General features: G+C 35.8%; 2 long non-coding RNA genes across 5 annotated transcripts in view; one reads left to right on the forward strand and one right to left on the reverse strand.

Moving 5' to 3' along the window:
- Positions 1–586: 586 nt before the first annotated feature.
- LOC129058512 (uncharacterized) lies at positions 587–20,057 on the reverse strand. Of its 4 annotated transcripts, none has more exons than XR_008523660.2 (5): positions 19,642–20,036; positions 8,933–9,017; positions 6,903–6,973; positions 6,327–6,444; positions 587–662 (listed from the first exon to the last, which is right to left on the reverse strand). It is a non-coding gene; the product is annotated as an uncharacterized LOC129058512 (long non-coding RNA). The 4 variants fall into 4 exon arrangements; XR_010139154.1 differs by lacking the exons at positions 587–662; positions 19,642–20,036 and adding exons at positions 1,637–1,857; positions 10,312–10,401; XR_008523658.2 differs by lacking the exon at positions 587–662 and having other exon boundaries at positions 3,382–6,444; positions 19,642–20,057.
- Positions 20,058–20,074: 17 nt separating this feature from the next.
- The window catches only part of LOC112132625 (uncharacterized), a 74,863-nt gene continuing 73,181 nt past the window's right edge, over positions 20,075–21,756 (forward strand). Inside the window, exon 1 of the long non-coding RNA XR_008523661.2 lies at positions 20,075–20,263. This is a non-coding gene — a long non-coding RNA (uncharacterized LOC112132625). The remainder of the gene's footprint in view (positions 20,264–21,756) is intronic.

Here is a 21,756-nt window from a genome sequence, read left to right on the forward strand (position 1 = left end):
CAACGAGAAGAAAAATGTTTTATGTCAAAACTGGGACTCGGCAAATGGACAAAGCAAAAGGTTTTAGAGTTATAGAATTCATAATTTTCTACTTGCCCTATTTAAAGTGAATGCAATCTTTCAACTAAGATCTATTACATGATACTTTATATTAATAGTCTGTTTCCCCAACTCATGTCTATTTGCTCTTCCCAGATATATTTATGTCATACAAAGGTAGAGAGCAATGCTATAATTACCATCACCAGATAGCTTATTTATTAATTCAGGCAAAGCCCTTTTGCTGCTCAAAATCACTAATATTTTTCCTGGTATTTCTCTGCTACTAGGGACTCAATGCTTCCCCTGATCTATTCATGCAAATTCCATTCATGTTAAATTGAAGTGCTAACAAGTGTGCTTTTTTTGGGTATGTTGTAAACATAGTGTGCTAAACTTATCATATATAAATCTCTCCAGTATATTTCATGCTATTCTAAGCATTGATAATAATAAATCTTATAATGTTTCTGAAGTGATACCCTCAACTGAATGTTGATGAAAACAAAATTTAATAAACTCACATCCACACGGTGCTTTGTATTTTCAAAGTTGTTTGATTTTCAAAGCCTCTCCACAGCACACAATGTTGTAGGTCAGCATTCAAGTATAATTAGGCCCATCTAATGGAAGGAAAACTGAGCACTTAGAAAAGTTAAGTGAAAAGTTTGACAACGCACTTTCATAATTCTGTAGGTAAATTGACACCAATACCTGCCTGTTGTATCTATTGAGGAAATATAATTGAAAGTAAAATCTCTCAACCCAGAAATCTATTCCACAGAGGTAGTAGACAAAGAAAACACTTTCACTATTGAGAAGGCATTAAAACAGAATGTGATGTGCATCACAGGCAGTCCACTAAGTGATTGCAAAGACAGAAACAAATTTCACCCTCTTAAAGATCCAAGAAGATACAACCAATTACAGACATGTTTTCCAGATAAACAATAACTAGTCTTCAAGTAAGAGGACTCGACAACACCATTTGTCACACATTATTCATACTAACTTTACCTGGTAATTGGGGTGACCATCTCTGTTAGCTACTTGGGTTTATCGGGAAGACAAACTTCTCTTCATGATAGGATGTAGTTCTATAATTTGGAGCAAGATCACCACCAGAGTCAGGCTCTAACCCTCACACAGAAACTGGAAGAAAAGATTACTATCTTCTTTGATGTTTGCATTTCTGAGATGTTTCATGCACTCGAGAAAGATATTACTAGGTCACAAAGCTGAAAAAAAGTCAATATAATCTTTGAAAATATTTGTATACATTTCAAATAAATTGGAAAATATTTATCATTAAAAGTAATCTAAGAAGATAATGTTGTAAAAGAAAAAGTCGAGGAGGGAAACCTCTTCTCCCATTTTCAACAGGAAGAATTAGGCCTTTGATTTTATGTTTGCCTTTGTCTTACACACAGAGCAAACTTCCAACTAGGGAGAACCCAGCCGCATTATATTGCTGCTGCTCTTTGAGTTCCCCTGGCTGCTTCCTACCAATAAGACCAAGCAAGATAGTAAAGCAGATCCATTCTTTGGAGAAAAGTGGGATTTCTGTTGGCTGACTTTGGCTCAAGGATATTGTGATGGTTTTGCCAAATCTTCCTTAGACAGCATGGCTGAGTAGGAGCTTCCACTTGAACTTTTCCTCTCTCTCTTTAAGTGTGGTAAAATTTATATCACTGAAGACTTTTTCAGCCTTAGCTGGCACCCTCTTTATTTACTTTCAGGCATGTAAACAATTAAAATCATTTCATGTTTAATACCATCTTGGCATTTGTTTCTTGGAAGATCTGGATTAATAGCACACTGTGGAAACACAAAATAGTACAATTGCTGTGGAGTGGTATCATTCAAATTGCTCATGCATATACCCTTTGGCACAGCAATTCCGCCTCTGGGGGCTTATCATCTAGACATGCCTGCACACATCAGAAATGATGTATGGACAAGGTTGCACATCACCAGAGCATTGTTAAGAGTATAAGACTAGAAAAAACACAAGGGGATGAATTCAATTAGATACCATAAATTCACACAATGGAATGATATGTATTTATAAAAATGATCAAGGTAGCTTTCACTGTGCCAATATGGAGCAATCTCCAGAGCATATTGTCCAGGCTGAGGTAAAGTGACCATTCACAGGCACACTATAGCCTTGAACTCCTGGGCTCAAGCTATCCTCCTGCCCCAGTCCCCCAGCAGTTGGGACTATAGGTGCACACCATGTCCAGGGTATATTTTTAAGAGATGAAAGTAAGGAGTGGAAGAGTGTAAATAGAATATCTAATTTTATGTATCTAAAGGGAGGTAATAAGTATATTTTCTTATTGGTTTCATGAAACACTGGAAGGCTCTCTTATGCATTAGGAAAGAAATCATTTTAGGGAATAGAAGAGGAGAAATTTGGTAGAGAAGGAAATGGGCACAATCAAGTTTTCCAAATATATATTTTTTACTGAGATTTGACTCATGTAAATATACTATCAAATAAAAAATAAAATTCAATTTAATCAAAATAAATGAATCTTATTGCAAGCATGTGGGCACCTAAGCATTAAATAGTAGAAATAATTAGTACTTTATATGACTTTTGAAATGTTGTCCTTTATCTTTGCCTTCTTTCTGTACACTAACTTGTGATCAATGATCTATTTGTTCATTTAATAAACAGTTCTCAAATACCTACTACTTATCAGACACTGTGCTAGACCCTGGGTAAACAGAACAGCAAAGAGCCTATTCTCATGGAGTTACAACCAGAGAGAAAGATAGAAATTTCAAACTGAGATTAATTCATTTGTAGAGAAATACTAGAGAAAATGAAGTCTACAAGTGAGATTTCACCCAGCTCTGGGGTTCAGTCAGAAAGCGAATCTGTTGCTATAGCAGTAATAATTTAAATTATTGCTCTGGCCTTGGATATTTCAGAATTCTGAGAGTGGGCATTATATTAAATTGTATACAAATTATGAGAATCTCTGTATTAGAAATGTTTACATGGAATGAGGCAGAACGTCTTTGAAAACCATGTTAATCAGATTCAAACTAGGCATTATCTAAAATTTTTATTTCTTAAGCTAAAATCTAAAGAGGGCAGCAGTTCCTTTTTGCACACAGATGTAATAAAACATGCATTATCAGAGCTTGCATAAATTAACTTTCAGATAAATATATACATTCTCATAGATATGTAGCATTTTGGCAATCAATGTAGTAGAATTGACAATCTGTACAAATTAAATATATACATTTAATTATATTATATAATATTTTACATTAAAATATATTAAATCTTGAAATATAAAGATTTTCTTTTTCTTTAGGGCATTTTTTATATTCTTTTTTTAGTCACATGAAAACAGTCATTTTTCAAATGAATTTGTATTATTTAAGCCATATTCATTAAAAAATGAGGTACAAAGTACAAAGAATACTGATAAACAAACTCCTACATGTAAACTACTCGGTTTACGAGAAAGATCGGTCTCATTGCTTTTAACATCCTTCTTCTCATCCTCCTCCCCTTATCTCTTCACTTTCCCCTTCGTGGGTAACATCTATTTTAAATTTTGGATGTATTTTTTATTTGCTTTAGAGAAATGTTATTATTCATTTTAAGTTTTTAAACGACTAATCATTTATTTCCTATGCTTTAATATTTATTAAAACAAAATAAATTGTATGTATTTACCTGAAATTTGCTTTTTTAGCTCCACTTAAGGTTCTTAAACTTTAGGTTCTCTCCTCAATGTTATTACAGGTAGCTGAGGTCTTCATCTATATTGCTATGGAGTATTATATTGTATGGTTGTAACACAATTTGTTTATTCTACTGCTGATGGACATTTAAGATTTTTCTTGGATTTTTTTGCTATTACAAAAAGTACTCTGATATGGTTTGGATTTGTGCCTCTGCCCAAATCTTATGTCAAATTGGAATCCCCAGTGTTGGAGGTGGAGCCTGGTGGGAGATGATTGGATAATGGGAGAGGATTTCCCCCTTTGTGCTGTTATCATGATAGTGAATGAGCTCTCATGAGATCTGGTTGTTTAAAAATGTGTAGCACTTTCCCCTCTCCTTGTTCCTGCCCCAGCCATATAAAACGTGTTTGCCTCTCCTTTCTTCACCTTCCACCATGATTGTGATTCCTGAGGGCCCCCCAAAAAGCTGAGCAGATGCCAGCATCATGCTTTCTGTACAGCGTGTGGAACTGTGAGCCAAGGAAACCTCTTTTCTTTATAAATTACCCATACTCAGATGTTTCTTTTTATAACAATGTAAGAATGGGCTGATACATACTCCTATGAAAATAGGTATGTCTTGGAATACATATACATGAGGTTCTTCCAGATAAAGATTTAAGATTAGAATTTCTAGTCCTTGTACCTATATGTTATTAACTTTTAAAGGTAATATCAGTAATTTTCCAAAGTGTTTGTACTTATTTGGAGTCCTGCCTGTGAGCAATATATGAAAGATCTGTCATTTCACAACACCACTATTTGATATTTGAAGGCTATGAATTTTTATAACAATGTGGTTACATGTAAAATTGTGCCACATTATGATTTTAATTTGTATTTTCATATTGCTATTACATTTGAGTGTAATTTTTAGTTTTTTGATAAAAATTCAAATTTCCCCTTCTGTTAACTGCAGTTTGAGTCTTTGTGTTTTATATTTTTTTCTTTCCTTTAGTAGTTGTGAAGCTTTTGTTATACATGCTGAATAATATTCACTTGTCATTTTTATGCACTGAAAATAATTTCTCGCAATTTGAGATTCTTGTTTTTGTTTTTTATGGTCCTTGATAAACAAAAACTTTTAATTTATATACTCATATAGTAGAGGTTTTCTTTTTTGTTTGTTTTGTGCCAATTTTTTTTTTGTTTTTTTTTTTGGCTGTCTTTAAATTATAAATATATCCCAATCAAATGACTTCTAAAAGTTGTATACTTTCATTTTTTAGATTTTTCTTTATCCCAAACTGGAATTGACTTTAGTGTATAATGTTGGGTGTACAATTCCATTTAGTTGTGTTTTCTTCTTCATCATTTCAATTCCAAATTGACCAAATAATTTAGTAACAATTAGGTTGGTTGGTTTTGGTATAATCTCATCTGGGAGAAGCAGGCCAAAGTTTGAGGAGTCTGACTACTGGATTTAACAGATTTATTTCCTTTAGACCCAAACTTCTGATAGCTGAATGCTATTTTTTTCTCTTTTGTTTTTCATGCTCTCTAGCCTTTTATGTATTAATTTGTCTTTGTTTTTGTTTTTGTTTTTGTTTTTGAGATAGAGTTTCACTCTTGTCTCCCAGGCTGGAGTGCAGTGGCGCCATCTTGGCTCACTGCAACCTCTGCCTCCTGGGTTCAAGCGATTCTCCTGCCTCGGTTGCCCGAGTAGATGGGATTACAGGCGCCCACCACCACGCCTGGCTAATTTTTGTATTTTTAGTAGAGATGGTGTTTCACCGTGTTGGCCAGGCTGGTCCCTAACTCCTGACCTCAGGTGATCCACCCACCTCAGCCTCCCAAATTGTTGGGATTACAGGTGTAAGCCACTGCTCCCAGCCTTAATTTGGTAATTTTTCACTTGATTTGTTTGCTATTATTTGATAAATTATATCCACCACTTTGGTTTCAGTGATTACCCTACAGATTTTAATATACATATTTATCAAAATCTCTGCTAACATTATCTCTCTACCTTACTCCTGACGTTAGCAGGATTAAGAACCTGTAAATCCCAATCACTCTCTCAATGTATATGCTATTGTTAACTATTTAGCTCAATATTTTAGACACCAGAGTTCATTACCATTATTTTTACTAGTAATAGTGCTTTTTCTAGTCATAGTGTCTTTTTTTTTTGTTTGTTTGTTTGTTTTTTTGCACAGATTTTAACTAATTCCTTAGCTTTTTATTTCTTCTGGCATGTCAGACCATATAATCTGGGATTATTTTTATTCTGCTTAATGTTTAATTTTAGGAATGTATGTGTCTATAATCCCGATGGGTCTTATGCTCATGTTTTTTTGCTTTTTTTTTTTTGAGCCGGAGTCTCGCTTTGTCGCCCAGGCTGAAGTGAGGTGGCGCCATCTCGGCTCACTGCAAGCTCCGCCTCCCGGGTTCCCGCCATTCCCCTGCCTCAGCCTCCCGAGTAGCTGGGACTACAGGTGCTGCCACCACGCCCGGCTAATTTTTTGTATTTTTTTTTTAGTAGAAACAGGGTTTCTCCGTGTTAGCCAGCATGATCTCGATCTCCTGACCTCGTGATCCACCCGCCTTGGCCTCCCAAAGTGCTGGGATTACAGGCTTGAGCCCCCGCGTCCGGCCATGCTCATGTTTTTTGATTCTTCCATGTCAGTCTTCTTTGCTTTGTTTCCCCTGTCAATTCCAAAGAAATACATTGTATCTGTAAAGATGAAATAGGAATTGTAAGTGTCCCTCTCCCCCTGTTTCAATGAATATGTCTGGATTCTTTTCATTGACTGGAAGGCAGAAAATAATTTTAAAATGGGTAGCATTCTTTACTATATGTATAACCAAATATTATAATTGTGTGTATGTGAATATATATACACATATATACATACATACATAATGTATAAACTTTTTATGGAATTTTGGAAGATGAATAAAGTCTATCTCCAAAACAAACATATATAGTATATTGTATATGTATGTACATACATTTTTGTATACAGACATTATTCATATACAGACATTATTCATCTTCCAAAATTCCATAAAAGGGCCATACACTATGGTTGCATATTTGTTTAAAAGGTTGTAAGCTTCCTGAAAGCAGTGACAGTAGCACTGAATTTCTCTTATTATCTTACCTGACACTAAACCGAAAGCAGATGTTCCATAAATGACTTAGGTGAAGAACATGGTTCATTTGTGCCGGAGCCTAAAAGAGAAATAGTGTTTTGTGAAAAGATGATAGCTGAATGCTGTCAATAATTTTGCTTCTCCTGGGAAAAGAATACTGGAATAATTGTTCAAGGTGAAGAAATTGCTTATCACACTGAAAAATATGAGAGGTTTTGCACACACAGGAAGGTGTCCTCATGCCTCAATTATTACTGGGGGAAAAGAATTGAACATGGTTGAGGACAACCATTTCCAGAATTGTGTTCCTCAACTGAAAGTTTCTAGACAGGAAGTGAGCACTGACAGACAGACTGAAGTATTTCATATTTGCTTAGGTGGCATTTTTGCTCAAGGATTTAAATATTCTTTGGAAGTCTATATACACTTGTAGAGCTGTAGAAAAGAAAAAAATAATGACTGGAACAAAACTGCCTGGAGTCACATCCCAGAAAAACTCTAGCTAGCCATGTAACTATGAGCAACCGTTTATCCTGTGAAGCCACTATTTCCTCATTTGTACAACAGGAATACTCATGAAACCTACCTAACATAATCATTGACAGTATAAATGAGTTAATATAGATAAAATGTTTAGACCAGATCAGAGTGGTACGATGTTAACATAATCTTATCTGCTTTCCCACCTGGACACCAAGGAATTGAGAAGTGAGCAAGTGTCTTATTCATATCAGAATGTTCCGTATTTGTTTGTTTGTTGTTTGTTTTGACAGGGAGTCTTGCTCTGTCGCCCAGGCTGGAGTGCAGTGGCATGATCTCGGCTCAATGCAAGCTCTGCCTCCCGGGTTCGCACCATTCTCCTGCCTCAGCCTCCCAAGTAGCTGGGCCTACAGGTGCCTGCCACCACGCCCAGCTAATTTTTTTGTATTTTTAGTAGAGATGGGATTTCACAGTGTTAGCCAGCATGGTCTCGATCTCCTGACCTCGTGATCCACCCACCTCGGCCTCCCAGAATATTCCATATTTCTAAAGGATATCACATAATAATAATAGTAACAATAGTAATAATGATAATAGAGAAAATGTATTAACGTCTTATTATAGATGAGTGTCAGTGTGATTTTATGTTACTTATGTCATTTGCCCCATCTTGGTGGGGCTAGTAATATCATTATGTTCACCTTACAGATGAAGAAAGCACTGATTAAAGAGGTTTATTAGTTTGTTCAAAACCAAGTAACTGGTAATATTTCAGTCGAATTACAGTACTCTTTAGTAACCAATTTGTTATGTTACCTTAAAACTGTCAGGAATTTGATTTAAAAAAATGCATTAAATAAATAAGGAAACAATGCATTTTCAATAAAACATCATTTATCTTCATAATAAACTTACTTTATAGATATGTTCAGTGATGGTAATGACTTCACATTCATTTTAGCATTGGGAAATGTGTTTTTTCAGTATCTTTACAGGTGCTGTAGAGCAATGGTCTCCATAAGGCAAAATAAAATGTGGTACCCTGGTATCTGTTTCTTTAATTGAGCTTTTAAAATATATATCATTTGAATGAAATTATAATGATTTCATTAACCTCTTTTGCCCTTTCTCAAACATGATGACTATAAATGTGATAGGAAATTAAAATTGCCCATTGCTGGAGGAAAGCAATCAAGCCAGATTGACCAATATGCTTACACGCTTGTCTGGAAACTTTTCCCCCTTAAATAGGGAAGCTGAAAGAGGAGGATCATTATAAATATCTATTTGTGTATCTATAAAGAAATTAAATCATGCGAACTCAGCTTCAGAATTTCAATGAATCAATTTTACAGACGGAAATCTTAAAATTTTTATTTCTTAGGGATTTCCACTTTAACAGAAATGATAAAACATCCTGGCTGATTTTATCCAGAAGGTGATGCATATAGATTCCATAATTTTCAGTGGTAACCTTAAAATGAGTTTCCAAATACCAAATATTTTAGTATGGAATGATTTTTAAATCTAGAGGGAAAAGAGTCTGTTAAGTACTCACAGGTGTGTAGGTCCATTTGCTGGATGCAGTACAAGCCAGCTGCTATCTAAGCTATGAGGCCTTGCATATTTAGTAACTTTGCCACCTTTAAAAATGAGAAAGTGTTAATAGATATGCTGGCATGTATTATGGGTATCACAGACAAAAAAGAAGCAATTAAATAATGTGATATGGCAAAGAAGAAAAATAAAATAACAATAAAAAATTAGGGCCCAGAGACACACTGCTTCCAAGTTTATAAACAAAACAATCTCATTCTTTCCATCTCCATCTCCCTGTCTCTTTCTGTCGCTTTCTCCTTCTCTCTCTCTAGCACACACAGACACACATGCACATACACATATGGAGGATCATAACCAATGGTTTTGAAATGATTACAAAGAACCCAAACTGAGTTTGATGCTGGTGCAGAAACCACCATCCTGTGAATCTATTTATAGGTTTAGCCTTTAGGGAGGGATAAGGACCACAGTGACGGAAACATCACAAAATGAAAAATTTTCTTTCCAAAATGACACTGAAAATTTTACTTTCCCTGCATTGTATGGGTCTACTTACAATGCCAAAAGCCCCCCCCGCCCGTCAAATAATTACTCATCTTTGTCATCCCCCTCCAGCGTCATTCCTTTGTTTTTAACCCATTTTAGAAAGATACTCACTTTAAGAAATTATTTCTCAAAACAACTACAGCCAATGGCAACGAAAGTGGTTAGAAAATGGAAGTGTATTTGTGCATGTGTGCATGTTTTCCTTCCCCTATGTCCAATATATTTCCTCAGGTCTCTACTTTGGGACCAAGAAAGAGGAACTCTGATATTCCAATGTAATCCACATCCCAAAGAATTGTAAACCCAGACCAAATTACAATTTCTCTTTTTTAAGACTAAATTATTTTATGTCTCTTGGGGGAAAAAAAGCAACAGGCACACATTTATTTGCATTAACATGTGATTGATTAATATCCCCACACCGTTTCTGTTCATTTATACTGGAAAATAAGGTACATGTTGGCCATAGTAGATTTTCTCTTGGTAAAATTCCAAGCACTGCTCCATGTTATAAATAACGATACATAAGCAGATGCAGAACTTGTTTTCTTGCCCTAGTTACCTCCAAGTTCAAGGAGTTCTTCTAGGAAACCTGTTTTCAGTATTGCTGCCTTCAGGACCACTTCTCTGCAACTGCCTATTCCTCATCTAATTCCTCTTTCTACAGAAGGCTTTCTAGCAACCACAAACTCTCAGTTTCTGACCTCTGCCTGTGATCTTCCAAATTTGCCACCTCCTCAGACTTTTCCACCAGCCTTTCTCCTAGGTCATCTCTACCTGCAGGATCTTGCACTCTCATCCTCAACCCCAGCGTTTTCTTCCCAGAAATACCTTCTGTTCAATCCCCAAGACAACTGCAGAAAAGTCTAGTGGCCAGGAGTCACCAAAAGACCAGAGCCCAGTACCTGGAACATAGCAGCTAATATGCCGAGAGAGAGAGAAAAGCGCCAGTGAGAATATGATTGAAAAGTATGCACATGCATTCTCCTTTAATTTTTAGTCTTTGTTTTGTTCTTGTATAAATCAGTGTAATAGTGCCCATTGTTCACAAGTGTATGAATAAATGGACACTCATTTATAACAGCTGAGCAGGAAAAAAATGTTTCAAACTTTTTTCTCAAGCACAATTTAGCATTAGAAATAGAAATACATACTAGAAACCCCCTAACTGTGCAAAACACTAATCTAGACTTCCAGAAATTAATTTGAAGAAATATTTGCAGATATGTTCATATTCACCTCAAGTATACTTAGCGCAGCATTTTCAAAATAATGATATATTGTCAGTGATGTAAATACTCAACAAAGAAAAAAATTATCAGATTACTTATGCATGTGCCAGACAACGCACACATATCCACTGAAAAAAATATGCAGCCACTAAAATGGCATTATAGAGGATGATTGAATGACCAGGAAATCGTTCATGATCTATAAATTGGCAAAAGGCTCTTAAATTATAATATACCAATATTTTTTTGTGTGTGTGTGTGTGTAGAAAACTGCAATAAGGTTCACAAAAACGTTAACACAATTTATCTCTGAGGCATTGGAAATTTGATTCTTTTTTGTGTTTTTCTTTATTTCATCTAAACCTATAAATGTGATAGATAATTTTTATAGGTAGATATAATATTACTAAATCACAGATGATCTCATTGTTCCACGTTTCTCATGATGTTTGCCATAACGTCAGCAATGGCGTGATATAGAAAATAGATGCCTACTATAGGTTGGACCTGCTGTAAAATATCTCATTGTCATCTCATAAAAATATTTTGAACATTATATGTATATTATACTTCTATAAACATGTTAAAAATTACCTACTGCTGTAAATTTCATACCCTCCAGTTTCATCATTTTCCCTATTGCTGTTCTATCTATCTATCTATCTATTTATCTATCTATCATCTGTTTGTTTGTTCATTTATTAGAGACAGGGTCTCATTATGTTACCCAGGCTTGCCTAGAACTCCTGTGCTCAAATGATCCTCCTGTCCCCAGACTTCCGAGTAGCTGGCATTACAGACTCACACCACTGTGTCCAACTGACTTATTTTCTTTTTACAATGTAAGTAACTTCTCTTATTAATCCTCCTGCTACAAGATCTGAATTCTAATTCAATGCCTCCCAATACAGTGGTAAAGAACAAGCTTGTTTTATTTCCAGATTTATATTCAATTGCAGATCAATAATTCCATAAAATATAATAAGAATTAATCATTAGAAAAAGAAGTATTAGGCTGGGCGCGGTGGCTCATGCCTGTAATCCCAGCACTTTGGGAAGCCAAGGCAGGCGGATCACCTGAGGTCGGGAGTTCGAGACCAGCTTGACCAACCTGGAGAAACCTCATCTCTACTAAAAATTCATAATTAGTCAGAGGTGGTGGCACATGCCTGTAATCCGAGCTACTTGGGAGGCTGAGGCAGGAGAATTGCTTGAACCAGGGGGCTGGAGGGTGTGGTGAGCAGAGATCGTGCCATTGCACTCCAGCCTGGGCGACAAGAGCGAAACTCCGTCTCAAAAAAAAAAAAGAAAAAGAAAAAGGAATATTAAAAAAGATATACCAAATACAAACCCAAACTTTTTCTATTGCATTTAAAACCACAAAATTCATCCCCATAAATATCATATCAAACATTAGGAAAAAGAAAATAATTATAAAGTTTGTAAACTTTGTTCATTAAAAGAATCATTATTATACTCATAATGTGATTCCTATTTTTACTAAACCAAGAGTTATAAATCTGCATATCGTTCACACTTTGAACAAGCACCTATAGATCCATATATAATATCTTTTTTTCTTCAACTTCTATTTTAAGTTCAGGGGTACAATTGCAGGATGTGCAGGTTTGTTACACAGGTAAACGTGTGCCTTGGTGGTTTGCTGCAGACATCATCCCATCACCTAGGTATTAAGCCCAGCATCCATTAGCTATTTTTCTTGATGCTCTCCCATCACCCCCATGCCCAACAGGCCTGTGTGTGTTGTTCACCCCAATATGTCCATAATGTTCTCATGTTTCAGTTCCCACTTATAAATGAGAACATGTGGTGTTTGGTTTTCCGTTCCTGTGTTATTTTGCTGAGGATAATGGCTTCCAGCTCCAACCATGTCCCTGCAAAGGACATGATCTAGTTCCTTTTTATCACTGCCTAGTACTCCATGGTGTAAATGTACCACATTTTCTTATCCAGTCTATCACTGATGGGTATTTGGGTTGATTCCATGTCTTTGCTATTGTGAATCGTGCTGCATGTGCATTTACGTTTATAATAGAACGATTTCTATCCCTTTGGGTATATACCCAGTTATGGGATTGCTGGGTCAAATGGTATTTCTGCTTCTAGATCTTTGAGGAATTGGCACACTGTCTTCCACAATGGTTGAACTAACTTACACTCCTACCACCAACAGTGTAAACGCATTCCTTTTTCTCCGCAACGTTGCCAGCATCTGTTGTTTCTGGACTTTTTAGTAATCGCCATTCTGACTGGCATGAGACAGTATCACACTGTGGTTTTGATTTGCATTTCTCTAATGATCAATGATGTTGAGATTTTTTCATGTGTTCGCTGGTCACATGCATATCTTCTTCGGAGAAGTGTCTGTTCATGTCCTTTGCCCACTTTTTAATGGGGTTGTTTGGTTTTTTTTCTTGTAAATTTGTTTAAGTTTCTTGTAGACTCTGGATATTAGACCTTTGTCAGATGGGTAGATTTCAAAAATTTCCTCCCATTTCATAGGCCCTCTGTTCACCCTGATGATAGTTTTTTTTTGCTGTGCAGAAGCTCTTTAGTTTAATTAGATCCCATTTGTCAATTTCTACTTTTGTTGCAATTGCTTTTGGCATTTTCCTCATGAAACCTATGTCCTGAATGGTATTGCCTAGATTTTCAAGTTTTAAGCGTAACAAATGAGTCTACTTTTGCTCGTTTACTTAGTCGATCTAAGTTTGATTGACTGATTTCTAAATACTTACTTCCAATTTCTTATCTAGTTGATGAACCCGTAACAAACAGCAGACAAGCATGGTCCCACTAACCTCACTTTGAGTAGCATTGTTTTAGCATTACTGCTTTTTTGTGGATTCTCTGCTCCTACCACATCACTTTCTCTCTATACCTTAATCTCTCAATAAAGTGCCCAAGTCATGTTCTTCTACCATGGTTGCTTGTCCATTTCTTCCCTCCACTGCCACTACAATTGTGTCTATCTCATATTTGTTGTATAAATGACATTTATTTACCAAGGCACAGAATAAACAGTACTCATGGGCTATTTATGGGGAAGGGAATTAACTGTCTTTCTCTCAAGGACAACAGCCTGAAATGTATGTGCTATGTTCAAGAGGGCATGGCAAATGTAGGCCCTATGAAAATATGCAGCGTACTGGGTGACCAGCAGCACTCCTTGTCTGTTGTGTCCCACTGTTTTTGTGCTAAGCACTCTGTCTGCATTAAAGAGAACCTCAAACAAGAGTTTGTAGACAGGCACAAGATCCAGCCCTCAAAAGATAAGAAGCCATCCATGCCTCGATAAGGGAGCAGACACCCAGCTAAGCAGGATCTAGGCTCATCACAGAACTGGAGAGAAAATTACAGCTGGGACTGAGGCCTAAATAAAGACTCATCAATCTAGGAAAGGTTAGAGGAAAGAGCTGCAGCTTTGTGGGCACACACACCCCCAAAGTATCACTCAGGTGTGATTACTGGGTTAATACACTCCCAGATTTGCTTTTCCCTGGGGAATAGGTAGGCTAAGTCTGCAAGTAGGTAAAGCTGGTGAGGTGGAGGATTATAGCTATTTTGTTTCTTAGAAATATTGAAACGTTTCTTGGAAACTCAGTGTTTTCATCTGCAAAATGAAAATTAAACTAACTGTCTTTCCAGCCTGAAAGATTAGTGTAAACACCAAGCAACACATGTGATATGGTTTGGCCCTGTGTCCCCACCCAAATCCCATCTTGTAGCTCCCATAATTCCCATGCATTGTGGGAGGGACCTGGTGGGAGATTATTGAATTATAGGGGTGGATCTTTCCCATACTGTTCTCATGATAGTGATTGGGTCTCACGAGATCTGATAGTTTTAAAACCAGTAGTTTCTTTGCACCAGCCCTCTCTTTTTGCCTGCCACTATCCATGTAAGACGTGACTTGCATCTCCTTGCCTTCTGCCATGATTGTAAGGCCTACCCAGCCATGTGGAACTGAAAGTGCAATTAAACCTCTTTCTTTTTTAAATTGCCCAGGCTCGGGTGTGTCTTTATCAGCAGCATGAAGATGGACTAATTCAATATGTGAAAGAAGATGTATGCAGTTCACTAACATATATATGTATATTTACATGCATGTGTATGCATATATGTATTGCATATGCCACTATTATGACTATAATTTGTATACCCTGAGCCATCTGACTCCCAAGCCTTTTATAGTTAGCGAATATGTGTTTATTGGTCTCTTCTGTACCTAGTTCTCTTGGGTAGAACTTTATATGTGTTTTAGCCAGAAGTTTGCTTCATTCCAAAAAGACATCTTTACCTTGACCCAGTTCCACTACTTCCTTTAGATGTTTAAAAACCTTTTTTAACATCTTCATCCTCAAGATCATCAATTTCTATTTTATACATATAGATCGCCTTTGATATTTCTAAGTGTGATACCTTTCCTAGTTTTGCTTTTTAAGTCTTAGGCTTTATACTCTACACTGTCATGTACTTCACTATATCCTTTTCATAATTTGCCCTTTTCTTACTTCAAAAATATTTTATCTTCAGTAAAGCACCCCCACTCCCTCATTCCTTCATATGAGCTGGTAGAATTTGAAGTTTATTTCCCAAAGCACTGTATTGTTAAAGCTCACTTTGAAACATGGAAACACAATAGTAAATTGTGTAGTTCTTCCTCAGTCAGGTATATGAGCCCTCTTTTAACTCCTTCCTACTTTTCCAATGGAATCTGAAAAATCCAGTGCCAGAAGTGCCACATACCTGTGAGGTGAGCGTATAGAAATAAGGTACAAAAGCTGTCGCTGGAAGCCGTACAGTCAGCCTAGTGTTATTTTCCAATACCAGCTTTCCCCTTAGTTTCTTCACTTATTTTTCTTTTCCTTTTCCATATATTATTTTATTTTGCCTAATTGTCTCCTTTATAAAGTGCACTCCAATAATTCTCCTTGAGCTCGTTTCTGAATTCTACATGTCACAGTGCCACTTTTGCATCTGGTGCCCATGTTTATGATTTTGCTGCTTTGATCTGTTTAATTGTTCTTCTTCAGGTCTCTGGAGAACATTAGTTATATTTATGTACATCCTTGTGCTCTTCCTGTAATTCAAAGAGTGGTGTCATCTGCATGAAATAAAATTGATTTCACACTCAGTGTTAGCATCCTGTTTTCATTTTTGTATTTTACTTCCCTGAAAGTTTCTAAGAATCTCCTTATAAAATGTCTTTAGCCAGGCATGGTGGCATGTGCCTGCGGTCCCAGGTACTGAGGCTGAGACAGGAGGATGGCTTGAGCCCAGGAGTTTGAAGGAAGCCTGGGCAACATAGAAAGAACTTGTCTCTAAAAAAGAAAATAAATAAAATAAAATAAAGAAATAAATACATTAGGTCTGTTTCTGATGGCTCACACCGGTAATCTCAACGGTTTGGGAGGCCAAGGTGGGACGGTCACTTAAGGACAGGAGTTGAGAATAGTCGGGGCAACATATTAAGACCCTGTCTCTAAAAATTAATTAACTAGAAAAATTTTAAATTAAAAAGTAAAAAATAAAATAAAAAATAAGTCAGGGCACAGTGGCTCACATCTGTAATCCCAGCATTTTGGGAGGTTGAGATAGGCAGATTATTTGAGGTTAGGAGTTTGAGACAAGCCTGGCCAATATGGTGAAACCCCGTTTCTTCTAAAAATACAAAAATTAGCCAGGCATGGTGGGCTCATGCCTGTAGTCCCAGCTACTCAGGAGCCCGAGGCAGCAGAATCACTGAACCCAGGAGGCAGAGATTGCAGTGAGCCAAGATCGCGCCATTGCACTCCAGCCTGGGTGACAGAGAGAGACTCCATCTCAAAACTAACTAAATAAATAAATAAATAAAGCCAGGTATTGTGGCATGCATCTGTAGTCCCAGCTTCTCGGCAGGCTGAGGCATGAGGATTGCTTCAGCCTGGGAGGTCACACCACTGCTTTCCAGCCTGAGTGACAGAGAAAGACCCTATCTCAAAGTAATAATAATAAAAAAAAACTTCTTAGAAAGAGTTTTCAGATCATACACACACAGAGAAGCTGGAAAAGTAGTTTTGTCTTGTTTCTCCGGCACCTCGAAGTATACAGTCTTCACACACTCTCTCCCACCACTGAGTATGGGCTGCGGATGGTGATGATGGGAAATGTCTTCACATATTTCAATAATGTTCAGACAGATGGTCTTGAAGAGAAACTGTTTGTGTTGTTGTTTTTCTGATCAAACGTTTGCTTCATTGAAATAAAATTAATGTTCTTCCCACTTTCCTCCTTCAGCCTGCTGTCTCTTTAGCCTCCCTAAGCCAACAGCTTTTTTCCCTCCTGCCACAACACCTATCACATGTCTTCTATGCTACGCTTCAAAAAATCTTGAAATCAATGTCTACTTTCATAGATTTCCAACTTTTAAAACACATCTTTCAATTCTTAAAAAATAACCAACTAGAGATTCCATTGTAATGAGTATTTTCAAATATTGTCATAATTAATATCTAAGAATGTGCTTAATTTGACTGCAATATGTCATTAGAGCACTTTCTTCTTTGAGTTCCTCACTACTTGAGCTGTGATCATTTCCAATAAATCACTTCCTTATTCTTTGGTTGGCACCCTGCATCAGCTCATCTTCCTTCTCCTTTCTTGTTTCTCAACTTCTTTTATAAATATCATTTTCATTATTCAGACAACACAAGCTTTGCCATTGTTTTTCTTCAGTGCCAACTTAACCTGCGCCTTTTTTGCTCTTTATTCTGTCTCGTTTCCTTGTGCAACCTCAGGTGTCTGTGGGAAGTGCTTTTACTTTTGTCTGGCGTCCTCTCTTCTCTCATCACCCTGACTATCTTTACAGACCTGTTATTTCTGTATAGATTTCTACATCCAAGTCTTCACCCTGGTTTTCTGTGTGTGTACTCCTTTAAACATTTCTGCAGCTACTTTGCTCTTTAAATCTGTTGGCTTGCTTCCTTCCCTGGGGAATTTTCTTTATATCATTTTTTAAACATGAACCACCACTTTGTGACATCTGGAAAGGTGAGAAGGGATTCTCTACCCTTGATCATCTTTCTTATATTTTTTAATTTCCTCTTGTTCTCATAGGGATATTCTCAACCTCCAAAAAGCTCTACCAAATTTTGCAGTTTTGAGAAATTAATTTCAGCTATTACCATAGCAGGTTCAGGAAAGCCAACATCTTTCATGTTACATTATACAACCTTTATTTTTCCTTGTATGAAAGTATTCTCAGTTCCTCTGACACACTTTTCCTAGGACTTTTTCATAAATATTTACAACTATGAGCCTGTATATTTAAATTAGTATCTTTCAATCTGGTAACACAGAAAGGGTTACACATTTGACTTTATTGGCAAGTATTTGCAAATTAGGCAGACCTCATATCCTAGCCACTTATAAACTGCATGATTCTGTATCTCATTTTTCTCATGGAGAAATAGAGGTAATATTAACTTTGTTTTTGCTAACTGTTGTTACCTCTGTAGTTCCTGTCACATTTCAGACCTATTTATTGCATGTGATGTTTTTCACAAGATGCTTAAATCTCTGACTTTCAATTTCCTTATCTGTAAAATAAAAATAATAATACTTCCCCTTACAGAGGATGTTGTATATATTAGCAACAATGATTATAAAGTATCTGATATTCAATAAATAATGGTATTGTCAATGTTGATGACTATAATTATCATGATTCATCTTTCAATCTTTATTCTGAGAGCTAAAATGATCTCTTAATATTTGTTTTTTTTAAAACTTGCTGAGAAGTTATTATATGCTTAAATATATTTGTATTTCTTTTAAATGAGAGCTGAGGTTACTTTAATTTCCCACGTTTATTTCTCTCTCTATTTCTCCTTTCCAGTTACACATTGTACAGTTTGAATGCCATATCCGGAATCTCCGTAGGATCCACGCCAACAGGCCAGTGCTCTGAGCCCTGAATACAGACATTTACACATGATAGATATTCCCCTATAGATTCAGTGTTGAGGTTTTGAACTAATATGTGCAGTGTTTAAAATTCCAATTTCCACCAACATTATTTTTCCTTTATGTGACATTTACTGAGTGTCCAAATTATGCCAGGCAATATGCTGGCCTCTAGGAGTACAAAGGTGAAGATAATGTCCTTGCCCAAAATGATTTTACAAAGTGGTGGGAGGTACCACCACATAAAATGGAGATTTACAGTACAAAGTGATTTTATCATATCTGTCAAGGTTCTTTGATCTCCTAGTTTTCGGTCTACCTTTTATTCTTCCCAAATCTATCTTTTAACTTTTTTTCAAATCCTATGTTAATTCTTGCTTTCTTCTAGGATTTGGATTAAAATTACAAGAAGCCATAGTCTTCCCCTACTCACTTTAATTTTCTGACAGAAATCTTTACTTATGTCCCTGTGAGTCCTTCAAACAACAAAAAAGAAACTCTTAAAACAAAAAAAGAGTAGAGTATAATACAATAAATTATTCTATACATATTACATAGATCCAACAATTATAATTATTTAGTCATATATGCTTTATCCAAATCCCAGGCATTGTTTTACTGCTAAATACGTTATTTGTATTTCTCACAAATAAATACATTCTCCTAACTCTAATACCATTACCCACCTACAAAAAAATTTTACAATTAATTTTTCCATCATCTATTCTCCATTAAAACATCCATTCCGTACTTATGAAACAAATGCCATGTTATATTCATGAATCTCTGGGTCAGAAATTTGGGCAGTGCTCCGCTAAGTGATTCTTTTGCTCTGTATGGTTACTCAATGGTACTCACCTGGCGATGAGCCAGTCTAGATTATTCAAGACTGACTTATATGCACCCTTCCTTAGGTGGGATGATCTGGGCTGTTGAATGGAGTGTCTACATGTATACTCACCAGCATGACAGTCTCGAGTAGTTGAACTTCCTAGATAGAGCTTGGCCTCTCATGAGGGAGTAACCCAAGATTACTAGGCAAAGAATGCATGAGTTTTAATGACCTAACTTCAGAAGTCGTTGAAAGCAGCCACAAGTCTGTCTACATGCAAGGAGAGGAGTTAGTATGGAAGGAATGTAAAATAAATTTGAGGACGTCTTGAAAAAGCAGCAGTCTTCAATATCATATGATACCAATTTCATGTGTTAAAATTTCTCAATTTTCTCAAAAACATCTCTTTGTACTTGATGTTCAAATCAGGCTCCATATAAGTTCTACATATTGCATTTGGTTGTTATTTTTCTTTAGTCTTTTTTAAGCCTTTAAATTCTAAAGGCTGATTAGATTTACATTAGCATTCTGGCAGAATCATTTTTGAGGTGGTCTTCTAGGTAACGTATTGCATCATATTGAGACACATAGTGTCTGGCTGTCACATTATTAGTGATTGGCCAGTTGTTTCAGGAAGTGGCAGCTTGTTCCCTCCATTGTTAACTCATTATTGGTTGGTTGGTTGGTTGGTGTTGGTTTAAATCTTGAAATCAGTAAATAATCCTTGGGCTGAAACTTACCATCTTTGAGAGTAAGCATCCCCTATCAACTTTTTACAAAAATGTTTTTCTTAAGTAGTTTATTATTCTTGCTTAATATAATCATTAAGTAGTGGTGGCAAAATGGTGACTTTCTGTGTTTCCCATAGATGTATTAATATTAACTTGAATTCACATATAAAAAAGGACTTTTTTATCAAACAAGGTTATTCTGTCAGTTAAAATACACTTCTTAGAGAAAAAAAGAGGAAAACATTTAATGTTTTTTCTTCATTACTGATCTTCTGAGTAAAGTAACTAATGTACTCACTATCCTCAATAATGATAAAAAGATTTACCATTTTCGGTTTTTTATATTTTTGGAAATTATTTTTAGCTATGTGGATATAAAATATATAATTAATAGTTGCCACTTATTATTATTAAAATTAATTACAATTATTATTATTTTTGATTCTTAAATGATTACATCTTTGGCAGCAAGATCCCCTTAGAGTTGTCACTGTGATTTTTCGGCATAACAACATTAGCTTATGATAGCTTTCTTGACTTCTAACACAGCAAACTATTCTACAATCTTTTTGTGCATATCCTGCCCTAGACCCAAAACAAGTTATTTTTCCAAGCAGCCCTGATTACTTTTAGTAAGAAATAATATTTAGAGAACATGATGTGTACAGGTAAGTGCTGAGAGCTACTGAGTTGTCATTGCTTCTAGGCATTTTCAGTGGACAGAGATGGGGAAAATTTTTTAACAACAACAGCAACAAACTATGAGTTTATGCTTAACATTAAATTCAATATTATAGTTTTTCCTTAACTTTTTAAAATTTTATAATTTTAACTCCTTTCTCCTACAAGAAAAATTCTAAAAATACAAACTTTTATTTGCTTTATTCTACAACACGTAAAATAACATTTAAATAACCATAGTGGTATCTTAACTAGAGCAATAAAACTGAATAAAGGTTTGCCTTAGGTTTCCTTTGTACCTATCCCCTTTAAGGATGTACTGCCACAATACTATGTTCTGAATCATGTTGAAATTATTAATTTTTGCCTGTGTGGTTAATCACCAACTTGATATGTTCATTTGTTTTAGTTTGATCTGAATTTTTAACACTTGCACTTTTATGTAATTTATTTTTAATATATACAAATCTTGCGTGTCTTAAGTCAGAATTAATAAGAACATATGCTCAGAAACATCTCACTTTCATTCTTATCCTCTCCCTCTGTTCCCTGCCACCTGTATAAACAAACATTTTTATTAGTTTTCATTTTGGCCTTCCAGTTTTGTTTTGTTTTGTTTTGTTTTTCACAAATATAAGCACAAATGTTATTATGCTATATTCAATACTTTGCTTCCTATTTTTGTTTCCCCTGTGGGCACCAGACAAAGCTGTATATTTATTTATTCATGAAATTTCTTTACTGTCCTCTTTCAGAAGAGGGAATAATTAATAGTTAAAATTCTGAAATAAAAGTAAATGATAAGTTGAACAGAGAAGTTACTTTGTTGTTA

This window comes from Pongo abelii, chromosome 2 (assembly GCF_028885655.2).
Source record: "Pongo abelii isolate AG06213 chromosome 2, NHGRI_mPonAbe1-v2.0_pri, whole genome shotgun sequence".
Lineage (NCBI taxonomy): Eukaryota > Metazoa > Chordata > Mammalia > Primates > Hominidae > Pongo > Pongo abelii.